Here is a 15,102-nt window from a genome sequence, read left to right on the forward strand (position 1 = left end):
CCTAAATTACACTTGTGTCTCTCATTCCCAGCAAACGACAGCATCATTTCAGGCCTCTTTGCCACTTGTATTTATTTATTCTGGTATTTATCTATCTCTCCCACCCAGCATGTGGGGCAGCTTGGAAGATGACCCCTGCCCTCTGTGTAGGAGTCAACAGCCCCCCTGGGACCAACCCCCCCATTCTGGGGTCCTGTAACAACCAAGGAGCTGGAGTGTTACCTTACAGCCAAGGACTGCTCTGTTCTGGCTGGTGAGATGGGGCACACCTGGGGAAATGTGGGGTCAGGACCCATTTCTGCCAGAGCTTCAGACACCACCAGCAGTCTCCTCTTTCCAAGGACTGGAGGTCACTTTCCAAATTCTATGGTGCCTTTTGGATGCATTTGCTCCTGGGGACCCTTTTGAGGATACCATGCCAGAGGACATGTCCATCCTCTTTCCATCAGGACCTGGCGGTGAGGAAACCCTGTGCTCATGGAACACTAGCAACTCATCAGCTTTTTTCTTGGAGCTATTGGGGCAGGATCTCTGTTTTGGGGCTGTCCGTCCAGGCTGCCTCTTGCCACTGCTCTGGTACTCCTGCAAAAACAGGATTTGGGCCTCCCCTTTGCTTGCCTTGCCCAGGGAGGCATTCCCAGTCTCTCTGCTGCAGGTTTCTCATGAAGGATACAGCTGGAAGAGCTTTGAGCTGCTTCCCCATGTCCAAAGCTGCTCTCTGCATTCAGGATCCCAAAGCACTAGTTCTATTTGGTGAGGGTAAGGCTGTATTCTCTAGCAGTGTCCAAGCAGACCTTGCAAAACTGGAAAAGATGCAAAGAAGAGCCTGAGAAACTACTTGGATGCGTGGAAATGCTCCTGAGCCTCTGAAGGTTTGCAGAAATGAAGATAAAGGTGGCTTTCTCCAAATGTGTAAGTTCCTTCTCCTGATGTGCCCAGTGCTAAAGGGTGGGTGAGTTTAAGCACTGAGGTATTCACATACCTCCAACATAGACAGCTGGGACTCACCCCAGACAAACCAGAATGGGAAAGAAGGCCCTGGTTTGAACTCTCCAAATGCTTTGGAAGGAGCTTCTCAAGGACATGGTTATAGCCCATCAGTGGATATCTCCAGATCCTGCATGGAAACTCCCATGGAGGGTGCCTGGCTCATGGTGAATGGTCACATGCCAGCTGGGAAGCTGATAAAGGCTTGCTGGACACATCCTGGTGTCCCTGTGCCGTCACTGGTGCTTGATGGGGCAGCAAGTGGCCCTGGGCCATGGTCAGACAAGACAAGAAGAATTCATACCCTGCCAGTGCCCTCAGTTCCTATGGCTCTAGCAGGGATGGGCTTATGGAAGATAGATCCCGGGGACCCACCAAGTCCCTGTGAGGCAGGGGAGCACTGGCTTCCCCAGGTATTCTAACAGTGAACTGTCCCTGTCACCTCAGCAGGGATGCCTTCACTCCCCCTGATCTCACCTGACTGCAGAGGCTCCATCAGGGACCAGTTTTGATTGGGATGAGGTTGCTGTGTACTCTGCCTCCTGCCTTCTTCCATGTAGAGAAAGTAGGGCTGGGGCAGTGCCCCATTGCCCCACAGAGCTGTCTGTCTCCTGTCTCACTAGGATAGTCCATGCTTCCAGTGCAGCAGCCATGGGAGAGGGTTGCTAGGGACAGGGAGCATTGCCTGAGGTCATGTCAGTGTGCAAATAGACCCTATGTCTGCAGCCTGGGGCCTGGATGAATTTGAGGGGTTTTAGGGGCTGATTCTGGAACCTGGAGGTGGACAAGACCCTAAAATGCCAACTTACATATCCTGGAAGCCAACTGTATCCTGGGCTGCATCACAAGAGACATGATAGAGAGATTGAGGGATTCTGTCCCTCTGGTACACCCTCGTGAGACCCCACCTGAATTATTTGCATCCAGCTCTGGGGCCCTCAGCACATGAAAGATGTGGACCTGCTGGAGCAAGTCCAGAGGAGGCCAGAGGGCTCGGAGGGTTGGAGCACCTCTCCTGTGAAGACAGGCTGAGATAACTGAGGTTTGACCTGTAGAAGATAAGGCTCTTGAGAGACCTTAGAGCACCTGCCAGTAGATAAAAAGGTTGCAAGAGAGCTGGAGAGGGACTTGTTACAAGGCCGTGTAGTGACAGGGCAAGGGAGGATGTCTTTCAACTGATAGAAGGTAGGATTAGATTAGATATTAGGAAGAAATTCTTTACTCATGAGGCACAGGAACAGCTGCCAGGAGAACCTGTTAATGCCCCATCCCTGGAACTGTTCCAGGCCAAGCTGGATGAGGCATTGAGTAACCTGGTCTAGTGGATGTTCCTGCCCATGGCAGAGTGGGTTGGAACAAGATGATCTTTAAGGCCCCTTCCAACCCAAACCATTCTGTGATTCCATGATTTACAGACAAACACTCCTGCAGGCCCCAGCTGCTCAGGGCCATTCAAGGCAGGATAAAACTGGCAGAGGAGCCAGCATGGTGTAGGGGTCTATCACCAGGCCTCTCCACTTTCTTCTCCAGAGTAGTGGGATTGGCTGGGGGCTGCAGTGGCAAGGACATGATGCATCTGGCACAGCTCATCGTGGGGAGCAGTCCAGGCTGATGGGCAGCCAAGCCCCTGCCAAAGCTTGACATCAGTGCTCATGGAGGGTCTGAGATTGCAGGATGGGACATCCTGCTGATCTCCCAGTGTCCATACTTGGTCACCCCACATCCCACCAGTCACAGCCTTGTGTGCAAACACACCTTCAGTAAAATCATGAAGGGGGCAAAAGCAGGGGAAAACTACTTCCCTTTGGATACAGGGTTTGTCCTGCACCAGCCGGTCTGCCCTCCCCAGTGCCCAGTGGTAGGGATTAAAGAGGCCCTGGCTGCACTTTGGGATTGGCAAAGCTTCAGACAACCGATTGAAGCTGCCCTCAGGCACCCTGGGAGGTGAACTTAATAGGGGAGAGGAAAAGGTGACAAAGGAACAGGACAAAGAGAGTGTGGCTGCTCTGAACCCATGAACACTGCTCATGATAATAACTGCCAGGACACAAGTCACCTGGAGAGAAAAGGTTGCACTCCCAAAATTAGGAACGCCCCCAGATGGTGAAACACCCTCCAGCTTTGGCATAGCAGATGAGTCCTTCAGCACTGTCATAGGACATCATCTGCCTGGGAAGGGTGATTTCAGACAGGGTGGGTCCTCTTGGCACCTTCTTTTGTTTTTGCTTTGCCCAGTGATGGCAGGAATCCCCAGAAGGAAACAAAGACATAACAGTGGTGTATATGTGCCTGCTCCAGGTGCCACAGTCCCATGGACACCTTTGTGCTATGGTAAACCTGTCTCCCTCCTGGTTGAAAGTCATCCTGCAGAGGGGCCTCCCTGGGCTGAGACCACAGCTCTTACCTCCTAAAGTGCAGAGCCAGCTCCAGCCCAGCCCACAGTCCACACAGGCTGTGGTCAACAATCTCTTTGCAGGTAAAAATTTAAAGTGAGTAATTTTTATTTTTACCATGTTCTGGGTAAGAGGCACTCATCTGAAACCCAGCACCTTGGAGGGGTGGAGAACAGAGATTCGTTTCTTTTAAAAGCCTAAAATATTTCCTCAACATCAAACCCACCCCCTCAACCTCTAGTTTGTTACCCAACCAAAAAAATGGTAACTGTGTGTGAGCGCCTGCAGGTCCGTGGCTGGGGCTCTGCTGGAGCAGGGCTCTGCAGCAGTTGCGAGGTGCCGGGGCTGATCCGGCAAGGTGGCCGAGGCAAAGGTGGCCGAGGCAAGTGTGCCCGGCAGAGGGTGCACACCAGCAGATGGCACTCCTAGAATTTATTGCTACAGCAAGCTGCCTTTCGGAGAGCAGTCATGTAGGAGATGTCCTATTATATGGGCAGTTGACTTTAATAGTCATTGTGTGCTTAAAGCACAGCAAAACAACAGTGGGAAAAAAAAAAAAAATCCCCACTCCACTTGGATGGCCCTTTTCCCCCCAGCCCTGCTAGTCTATTTGTACAGTAAATTAAAAATATGAATCACTTCTCTCTACTGCCTCCCCAAACACTCATCCTGTCAGGCTCTGTGTTGTCTTCATTTGTATTACCTTAATTTAATGTTAATTATGTTCTTCATTTACAAAGAACAAGCATTTACACTCCCTGTCTGGGGATTTTCCACACTCGCGGTCTCCACAGACGGGGAGGCGAAGGGGAGCGGCGGAGGCAGCGGTGCCGGGGAGGAGGCTGTTAGCACGGCCGTGGGAATGGGGGGAGCAGGGATGCCACCCCCCGAACGAACTGGTAACGATGAGCGCTATTGCCTTTCGATTTATGAAACCGTATCACTGCCTGTGCTTAAATCCCCCCTAATAAATCCTTTTTAAAAGGTCCTCAGCCAATGGAGGGCAGTGATTTATGTGGGGGAGCTGGAGTGGAGGGAGGTTTGGTGGTAGGGTTTGCTGCTGGGCTGTTGGGGACCCATCCGGGGTCACAGAGCTGGGAGCCTGGCCACTGCTGGCTAGTCCTGAGAAAATCTCCCAGACGCCTTTTCCCTGACATCTGCAGGCTTGTCGGATGCTGTCAGTGGTGGGATGACCTGTAACCACTGCATGGATGAAGACTGCAAGTCCCTGCTCCATGCTTCAGTTTCCCCATCAAGCACCTGGAGATAACTATCCCTCTCCCAGATCTACCCTCCCTCAGTGCTTGCTGGAGAGCCAAACTTTGGGCTGCACTAATAGAAATTACTTGAGAAGAGTGTGTGTGTGTATATGTGTGTGTGTGTTCATAGGCACACAAATAAAGGACCCAGGTCTCTAGAAAAAAGCCCTCCACCTAACCCCAATCCTGACTCTCCCATGCACAGAGCCTGTGATGGCTCTGTGGCTTCTGATGAAGAAGGAAGGACAGAAAAGAAGAAAAATAAGGAACGTAATTAAAGAAAGCTCTGTGAGCTTTCCTGAACTATCTGATAAATGTGTCCTTCTTCACAGCCTGCCCCTGCCCATCCCTGGGATGGGGGACGTGAAGCTGAAGGCTCTGTGCACAGCCACATTTTCAAACCTTGAGCCCCCCATCTGCAGTCAGCACCCTACGATTGCCTGATCTTCTGGGGCCATGTCCAGCCACAGGTTGGGAACATCAGGGTCTTCTCCCTAGGGGTCCTGAGGATTGGCTTTTGAGCAGAGGAAGAAGCAGTGTTGTCCCCATTTGGTCTCAGAGCTCTTGGAGTCATATTTTGCTGTGCAAGTTGGGGTTGTACCAGTCACATTGTGGGAGCTGAGAGGGCAGTGGGTAGATCTAGCTGAGACACCCACCCCCAAACTCTCCCAAACACCCCACAAAGCTAACTAAAAAAAAAACCAAACCAAACCAAAACAAAAGCAGCCCACCAAACCTTTCTGTTTTGTAGGACCACAGGAACTCCAGAAAAGCCCAGAAAACAGACTCCCACTGGCATGAAAACCCAAGGTGCCATACACTCTCTGCTGACCAACACTCCTCCCCTCACCATCACCCGTTTCCATGGCAACAGCCACATATTCTGGGGTGAGAACCTGAGCCCTCTTGCCACTGAACCAGCCTCAGAGCCTGGGGTAGGTCTCCCTGCTAGTTGCTTATGGGGAAGGTCACAGGTTTAACCCTCCAGACTTCTCCTGCCACGAGTCTGACTTGCAGCTGCTGAGTGCTGTCCCAAAGCCCTGTTTGTGGGGTGTGCAGCCCCATATCCCACCCCATGCCCCACTCCTGCCCTTGGCCAGCCATGGAGCAACCCCACTGCAGGGTCACCTTCTCTCACCCCACCCAGCTGCCATACAGGGCTGAGGCCACTCACTTCATGACAGAAGTGGCTCAACTAAACCCCATGGGACAAACACTCCTCCGCTCCAGGGGCTGATAATTTCCTCCATCCTCCGCCGGCCATGCTTGCGCCCTCCCCGTGTGCTCCCGTGCGCTCTCCCTTATTAACAATGACCTTTCCACCATGCTCACCACTGATTCCCCAGTCCCAAATATCTTTTAAATGGGTTTCAGGAGCTGATGCGCGCTCTGTTAAAAGGCCACCGCGTTGCACCCGCACCGCCCCGCGTCCTCCAGCGCAGCAAACCCCCCCCCCGTCCCCACGCAGTGCCACCCGCGCACACACTCACACTAACATTTTAATTAATGACAACCACTTTTTCTCCCCCCCCCCCTCCCCTCATAAGCACTTTAATGTGTGTTCGCAGCCCGGCTGATCCCCACAGCCATGGAAATATTAGGTTGACGGATGTGGTCTGTCGCCAGTGCTCCCTCAACGGGTCTGCCTGTCAGCTCGCCGATGATGACATTAACACGGGAAGAAAGTGATGACAAATGCCCGTTATCAGGGAACGAGGCCTGTGACAAATCGCACGGCGCCTCGCGAGCAGCCCCATTACGCTGTAATAAAAAAAGATGGATGGCTCAGCGCACCGGGGCCCCGCGCTAATGCGATTTCGCCTGGTCTCTCCGGGTTCTAATTAAGGCAGAAAACGGAGAATGAACAGGAGTCCCTGGTGCCCGGCCCCCACCTAGTCCCCCCCACGAAACACCCTGTGGGGATGGGCATTCACCCCCAGGGACGATGCCCCCCAGCTGCCCCAGACCCTTGCGAGGGGAGTTTGGTGGGGACACAGACGGACAAGAACGTGCGGGTGTCTGGGGGGTGTGTGGTGGAGGTGGAGGGGCTGGGGGGACACCCCAGCTTGTGCCTGCCCGTCTTGCCTCTGCCAGGTGGGCTCAAGGTTCCTCCATCCAGGGCGAAGGGAGGAGGGGGGACACAGCCACCGTCAAATGCGTCACTCGGAGACAAATGTCACCTCCACCATCTGCTGCAGTGTGCAAAGTGGCGGGGGGAGCGCTGCGTGGCACACAGGGGCTGGGGCAGAGTCACCCTGGGAAGAGGCTCAGCTGCCGTGGAGCAGGGACACCAATACTGACCGCTGGGCCCTGTGAGGACAGAGAGGGGGCGGCCACTGGGGGGACTGAGCAGTGCATGAGGGGCCCATGGGATGCTCATGGGAAGCAGCAACATGCTTTGGGATAGGAATAGAAGGTATCTGGGCAGGGGGACAAAGGGTGATGAGTGGTGTCAGCCCCCCTCTGGGAGTTATGGCTGTCTGTACCCACCAGTGGCTGTGCCCTTGGTGGCAAGGACATGGCCACAGCTGCCAGCAAGGGTGGGGAGAAAGGAACTGTGAGCCCCCTGCCACAGTGGGGGGCCCAGACTGTGCATGCAGGCATTGACCCTGCACCTCCCCACTGCCACTCACCCACTGCAGCTGGGTCCCCACACCCTGTCTGTATATCCCTTGCGCTCTCCCAGCACCCTGGGAAGGAGGTAAGTCCAGTCTCCCCCTCCACCTCTGCCCACTCATGTCCCAGCCCTCCTTGGGTGTTTTCACTGGAGTGCAGGAGGAGATGTGCAACCAAGGACTTGGTTCCCGTCCTCTCCCCGGAGACCTAAAGAGCACTCACAGCTGTGGTCAGACTTGCAGAGTTTCTCAGTGGGCTGTGGATATACCCAACAGTGCTTTCAGTCCAGCTGCTGAGAGAGAAGCAGTGGCACTGCCACCAGGGACCCTCTGCATGGACAAATATGTCCCTGCTGTCACCTTGCAGATGCACCAAGAGGTCACACTGGTGGGTTTTTTTCCATCTTCTCTATACACAGGAAAAGCCTGGGCAGCCTCCAGCCCTTGCCAGACCTGCCAGGGGTGCTGCCAGGGGTAAGCAGCCCCCCTCACACCGCACCCCACAGAACAGCACAGAGCAGTCATCTCCTGCTGCGGGTTCCAGCCAGATCCAGTATGTGTTATTTACCTTATGCCAAACAGTCTGTAGGCTCAGGATCTCCATTTATTTGGCTTCGTGGCATACATCTCAATAATTTCAGGCAGGACACAGCAAGATATAGGGAGTGGGTGGCACAGGGAGCTGCCAGGGTATGTCACTGTCCTTGGGTGATGAAGGAGGCTTGGATAAAAGCTGCTCCCTATCTGGGCACCACAGTCTGCTGCTCTGAACATGTTTTTGAAAGTACTTTTTCTTTTCAGTGGAGAGCTGGATTTCTTCAGGAGGGATCCATAAATGATTCCTGTCATGTCCTGGGGGATTTATTGGTCATTGCAGGGAGTTTTTTTAAAGCTCCCACTTATTTACAGCTCCCCATGCTCCTTCCACCTGCCCAGGCCTTCAAAGGGGGCTTGACAAACTTGAAATATTGCTGGAGACAAACTGATCCCAAATGGCAATCATTTTCAATGGGAGCATCCCAGTTCTGTAGTAAAAGCTGCTAATCTGAAGCCAGACTCACCTATCTGTTACTCATCAGTTTTTGTATCCCAAATATAATTTCAGACCTGTTCAAAGTGAGAGCTGAGCAGTCTTCCAACAGCACTTCTGGATGAAGCTCAGCCTCTGGTGCTGTCTAGCAGCATAGATTTAACCTGCTCTCCTGAAGCCAGCAGCCAAAATAAGTGCAGAGGCCATGGAAATTATTTCAAACAAATCACCTTAGCAGAGAGCCAGCTGGGAATGCACTGAGTTCCAGGTTCAACCGGAGGACTTGTCTTCCCAGCTGGGCTGAGCTTTGGATTCTGCATTCCAGACCTGTCAGTGGCCAGTGCTCCAGGGTGATGCTTGAGCATTGGCTACAAGCTGTTGCTGCTCAAACCCAGCTTAGCCCTAAGAAGGACTCTAAAAAAGAGAAGAAATAAGCACCATAATGTTGCGAAATGACCTTCAATGGGGTCATGTGAAAGACTTGACAAACTTGTTGAGAAGGGGTGGATGTGGTAGATGGGAGTTCTCACCAGCACCTTGCAAAGTTAACACTCCTTGGTTGAGAAAGAGGAGCAGAAACACGTGTAGCCAGTTGGAAAGCACAATCTGGACTTCAGCACACCCTCAGCCTACAAACAGCAGCAGGAGCCTGGTAGGACTGTGACAGACCCATTGCATCTGTGGGATGGCCAGGCAGTGCCAGGAGAGGCTCTGAGAGTCTGGCTGGGGGGTTGGCAGCCTGCACACCGCTGCCTTTGGCAATACTACACACCAAAAATGCATAGTATCCCTAGGAAAGTCCTTGTGCCTCATTCAGATATGGTTTGCTACCTTTCCTACTCGAGAGCGAAGGCAGGCTGTCAGCAAAGCTGTGTTGCACAGCAGCATCAGCCTGAAATCTAGGCAAGACCAGGGGCATTTAACTGCAGTCACAGCAATACATACATTTGCAAAAAACCTGGTCTCAGCCCTCTCTCAGAGACAGTCTTTAAAGATAAGTTTGTGCAAAGGTCTGTGGCCATGCAGTTTTCAGCCCAAGGGCTGCCTCTCAGCTTCAGAACTGTGCTCTGCCCTTGGGGTCACTCTGCAGAGAGTGATCCTCCTGGAAAATAAAGCCAGATCAGGAGACTGGGCAATCAGGGAGCTGCTGCAGTGCAGCCAAGGGGTGGGAGCCCTCCAAGCCATGGTGCCATAGTCAGATTTGTTCCCAGTTTCCCCCTAACAGCCTGTGCACAGCTGGGCTCCTGCTGGGACAAGGAAATCCCAGTCCAGGGCACACCAATGACGTTAGTCATGGTAGTGCCACCCCTGGGGGACACATGGGTCCTGTCCAAGCACAGGACAGTGAGAGAATCACTATACTGTGCAAACTTTCCCAAGAGCTCCAGGAATTAGCAACCTTGTTCTTCTTGTGCTCTTGTCATTTTCAAAAATGTTCTCCCTTACTGCCGACAGAGGGGAGCTCAGTGTGCAGCCAGGAGTGGGGGTAGATGCTTTTCACAGCACCCCCAAGGGCTCCCCTCAACCCACTCAGTCCACCAAGGCTGGCAGATCAGGATGGGGGGTAGATGCTCAGTGGGTACATGAATATCCAGGTTTACTGTTGTGCTGAGGGTCCCACTTCAGCAGTTGCTGCAGGCAGGGACTGGGGTGGCAGCTGATATAACTGTCCCTAAAGCTCAGCTCCCATAGCATGGCCACATGCCGGGCTGGTTATCCAGTCCAGCTGGGAAAAAAACAGGGCATATTCCTGAAACACGGGGAGAGTATGCTGTGAAGGGGCTGAGTGACACAGGGCCCACGTGCATTCAGGGTCTGGGACCTGGGGGTAGACCTGTGTCACGGGGAGGCAGGAGGAATGTAACCCCCACAGGAGATTTCTGCACCCCGAGGCTCATGGATCAAGCAGGAGGTGAGAGCAGCAGACAAAAGGGGGATGTTTCAGGCCACCGACTGTGGCATCCAACTCTGCTGTACCTGAGTCAGGTCCTCCTGGTGTTTCTCATCTCAGTGAGCAGGGGCTGGGCTCAGACACCTGCTGCCCTCGCTGGCTCTGCTGTTGATGCTCATGAAGCCATCAGTCCATGAGTGACTCAGTTTCCCCACAACAAGGAGCTACCTCTCCAGGCTTGATACCACTGACCCAGGACACCCTGTGGTTAAAGCAAGAGAGGAAGGTCAGAAAGAGATCTCACAAACAGGGTACAGGGTGGAGGGGGTGGGGGGCTGGAAGCTACATCTGCTCCAGCCCTGCTGTCCTTTGCTCTGGGTAGCTGTGCCTTTGAAACTGGGATCCCCAGCAGCCCCTGTCCTGCACCCCCCCTCCCTGACCCTTACCAGTCACTTCACTTTTGCTGTAGCTTCACTGACCTGCCATTAGTTATAATGCCTGAGCCCAAGCAGGAGGTCAGCACGGGCTGGTCCAGACATAAATCAGTTCCCTATGGGCAAGGAGGCTGGGGGACGGCAGTGACAGGTGCCCACCACGTGCTGCAGGACCCCCCACCTTGGCTCTGGGATGCTTCCCAGGGATGGAGGCCTTACCGACCACCGTCACATCCAGCCAGGCTCCCCAGGGACTCTGCTGTGCCTCCGGTAGGTCCTCAGTGCGATGAGAAGCACCGTGCCATCGGTCGCGGGGAGGGCACAAGAGACTGTGCTGTTGGTCACAGGTGGGGTCCGGACACGTGGCTCCTCAGAAGGAAGCAAGGGGGCTGAGCCCCCTAAAAGCCCAGAGAGCCCTGAGTGCCAACTCAGGAGGTGCCCTCGACAGAGCTGGGTGCCCACAGGAGTCACATGCCTAAGGGGTGACACCACGGCGCTGAGGGGACAATCCGTTCTGAGGGGACAGTGGCTGCGGGCACCTCCCGCTGCCCTGCTGGGGGAGGATCTGGGTGAAGTGGGGTCTCTCTCCCGCCACGGGGCTGGTTGAGCTGCCCAGCCCAGCCTCCTGCTGCCTGCCCGTGCTGCCATCCCCGGTCCTCCAGCTCCCTCTGCTGCCGGCGAGGATGGCGGCTGCCCGAACCGGCCGGGAGCAGCTCCTCAGCCGCCCTGGGTCCCCAGCAAGGTCTTCACTCAAGGACAACAGGGCATCCCCCACACATCCCCACGATCCGATGCCCAGGAGAAGGGGTGCGGGCAGGGGATAGTCCCGGCACACTGTGGTGGACGTGAGGCACCCAGCTCCAAGCAGCCCCTGGTGACCAGCCTTGCCAGAAACAGTGGGTGGCTGCAGACCCTAGAGACCCCAAGGAGAGGCAGACCATGGTGAGAGCTCAGCCTCAGTACTAGACACTGGGTATTCCACGCAGGGGCTTCAGACCCGAAGTGCAGGTGTTTGCAAACCACTCCTTTCGGCTCAGGCGATTTTTTTTTTCTCTGGGTAGACACGTGAGTCCATGCAAGCAAGCTGCAAGTGTCAGGAGCTGCAGAGCAGCCAGTCTATTTCTTTTTAAAACTTGACATAAGCAGGTAAATTATCCCCAAGTAACGCATTTACCATGAGAGGAGAAATGTCGGCACTGCTGCTGCCACTGAAGCAGGAGCTCCTGCCTCCCATTCCCCACGGTGACGGGGAGCCTGAGTTATGGCCCTGTTGGAGAGACAGCGGGTTTGTAAATGCCTCTGTTTGTGCTGTTTTCCAGCCCAACCAGAGCCCATTGATCACCGGGACAGGAGTGAAGCCAGTGAAGAGAAGCAGGAGCTGGAATGGTGGAGGCATGCAGCCAGAGCTGTGCCAGGAGCCGGGCACATGCAGAGATGCTTGGACCTGGCCCTCTGTGTCTTTTTGCCTCTGTGGGATCCCTGGTCTGATGACACAGCCTGTTTCTTTCACCCCTCAAATAAGCTCCTTTGCTTAGCCAGCAACAGCAAAAGAATTTAAGTCAGGACCCCTGGCACTACGGGGGAAGGTCCCTGTGCCAGGGTGGTGCAAACAGGAAGCCTTATGGCACATATACTGACTGTGAAACAAGGCTGGTTTGGGGGAGAGGACTGAGCCTTTATTTGGCCGCATCTTACAGCCACTAAGTGTTACCAAGGTTCCTCAGTAAGAGGGATGCTGTTTGCACCCAGTGAAAACCAGACCATGCCCAAAGAACAGACAGCCTGAGGAAATGCAAGGAGAGAAAGTGAGGCACAGAGCGGGCAGTGTGACATGTGGAGCTGTCCTGGGTTTGAGTCAGGGCCTCGTTGTGGGATTCTTTTACAATGTCAACCACTCACTGCAGCACAGCCAGTGCTGAGAGACTTACCTGAGCAGCTACAAACTGCTCAGAGTGAACTTCCCGCTGATGCAGGCATCATTACTCCAGGTACATAAGAGCTGGTGTGATTTAGACACATGGTTGCTGCCCCTCATGGCAAAACCAACCACTGGCTCCCGGAGCTCTGCAGAGTTGGGCTGCTTCACACAAAGGTTAGGGATGGTCAAGTGGCTGTGCCGAATCAGGAACTCTGCTCATGAGATTCTACCAGGCAGGGAAACTGAGGCAGAGAGGGCTGCTGGGACTCAGGGAGCCAAGGAAGGTGACAGTAGGCCAGTCCTGACTGTACAATCACTGCTAAGCTACAGGGAAAGTCACTTGTTTCCCAGTTATGAAGCCCCTGTGCAGACCACTCCCATGGGACTGCAGCCAGCATCCCTTCACCGGTTGGGGGACAATCTCAAGAGAGCACTGGCTCCTGGCTTTGCTCCTGCAGCCTGTGTCTGCAGGACACACAAGACATTGCTGTGGCATCCACCGCAGGACATGGCACAGCATCCTTCCATGTATCAGTGCCACATTCCCATCAGGGTAGCTCTGCCATCACCCAGCTGGATCTTACTCAAGCCAGAGGAAACAGTGCTGGAAACAGGGACCGTGATACAGAGCACAACACCGGGACCTGCTGCATCCCCTGCCGCATTCCTCGCTCCTGCTGCACACTGGATGCCCAGGCAGGCCTCTCGCTCTGCATCCACTGGCCCTGAGGATGCCCTGCAGGGTGCTCTGGCCCCAACCAGGCCCCAGCAGCTGCACCCCAGCAGCCCTTCCTTCACACTCCAGACCACACCGACGTCACCCCGACCATCAATAGCGCTTGGTTAATTAATTTGATGGGAACAGCAGGGACTGCACTTTGCATTTAGTGAACTTCCGAGAACTTCCAACCTCATCTTCATAATTGGTCTCATAAATTCGAGGAAAGAGAGAAATCAGCAAAGCCAGAGGAGTGCGGGAGGCAGGAGAGGCCCTGCACGCGGGAGGGCGGGCGAGCGCGTGAGAAGTGACTCTATTTGGTGTCCTTATTTAATTTTATTGCACAGATCCATCTTCGCCCGCCCCCTCCCTGCCTAGCCCTCTCTCTCCCGCTCTCCCTGCTGGGTTCACCTAATCATGATAAATTCATATTCATTTCCCTGCCTGCTCCGGCGGGGGGAGCAGCAGCTCCCCTACAATCGCCTGGCCGTGCTGCCATTAGCAAATATTTACTCATGAATACAAAGTACCAGTGTTAGAGGCCAAACTATCCCCTCTGCACCCCTTTTCCCCCAGCCCCCTCCCACTCCTGCACCAGGACAAGCATGATGGCTAAGTATGGTTGTCCTTCCCACAGGGTAGGGAGCAGGGTGGGAAGAGCTGCCTAATGCTCAGAGGTTTTTCTTGGCCCAGGCTTTTTCTCCCTTTCACTCCGGGAGGCAGAGAGATGTTTGGTGAAAGGAGAGGAATTGCCTGAGCCCCTGATCTGGGCACCCTTGGGGGTGCAAGGATACCAGGGTGGGAGCAAGGGGCTCTGCAGCAGAAGCTGAGTGCCTATCCCAGCTCCCTGACTTTCCACTCAGTCTCTAAGTGCTGCTGCATTTTGGTTTATTTTTAATTTTCAGGATGATCAGACTCACAGCCAGGGAGAGCAGGAAGGGGGTGGGCTGGGGAGGGGGATTAGCTGAAGTCCCTACCTGGGAAGCAGAAAGCAGCTGACACTTCATTAGAGATGCCTAAAACCGCGTTTGTTCGCTCTGCCTGCACCCATCCTGGGGACTCATCACCCATCTCCTCCCAGGCACCCCAGGAGCCCCATCCCTTGTATCTTCTTCCCAAGGGTGGCATGCATCGGTTTAGAAGAGGCAGGAGGTGTGCTGGGAGTGGCCATCCTGCCCTGCTGCAAGAGCAGGGATTAGGGGCATAAGGAGGAGCATGTGTAGGGCAGCTCTGTCCCCTCTGCCCAGGGCAGGGCTGACTCACAGTGGGCAGCACAATTCAGCCTCTCATGTTTCTTCCCTGGGCTTGCACCAGGATGAGGGAGAAGCAGAAGCCTTCAGCATCCAGAAATGTCACCTACAGCTGCTCTGGACAAGCTCCTGGTTGCGCTTCTTCACCTCCTACCCCTCTCATTCCCCGCAGCTACACTCAGTCCCTATCCATCCTTGGCCCACCTGGCTGCAGCTAGCCACAGGAGGGCCCTCTGCACCCTCTGAAGCTCCAGGGCAGGGAGCTGTAGGGTGGGAGGGGACAGACAGATATCAGGTTCATTTCCTCACAGAGCAGGGGGTTGGCAAGATTTCTGCTCTGGCAGCATCTCCATGACATGTATGTGTTCAGGCCACCTTCACTGCCCTTTGCCAAGGGGTTGAGCACAAAGTCCTCCTCCTGAGGAGTCCTGGCCCTACACATCCCTGTGTCTGGCCTCCCCACAAGTAAAATCAGGATGAACAGCAGGGTCTTTGGTGTCCTGATGCAGCACCCCTTTGGTAGCTTGGTGTGAACTGTGGCCTTGCAGAAGGGGGGTGACCAAGGGGAAGGAGTTGGGGGCCAGCAGTGGCACATCTCCCATGCCAC

The sequence above is a fragment of the Myiozetetes cayanensis genome, unplaced genomic scaffold (assembly GCF_022539395.1).
Source record: "Myiozetetes cayanensis isolate MyiCay16 unplaced genomic scaffold, myiCay2020 scf10, whole genome shotgun sequence".
NCBI classification, from domain to species: domain Eukaryota; kingdom Metazoa; phylum Chordata; class Aves; order Passeriformes; family Tyrannidae; genus Myiozetetes; species Myiozetetes cayanensis.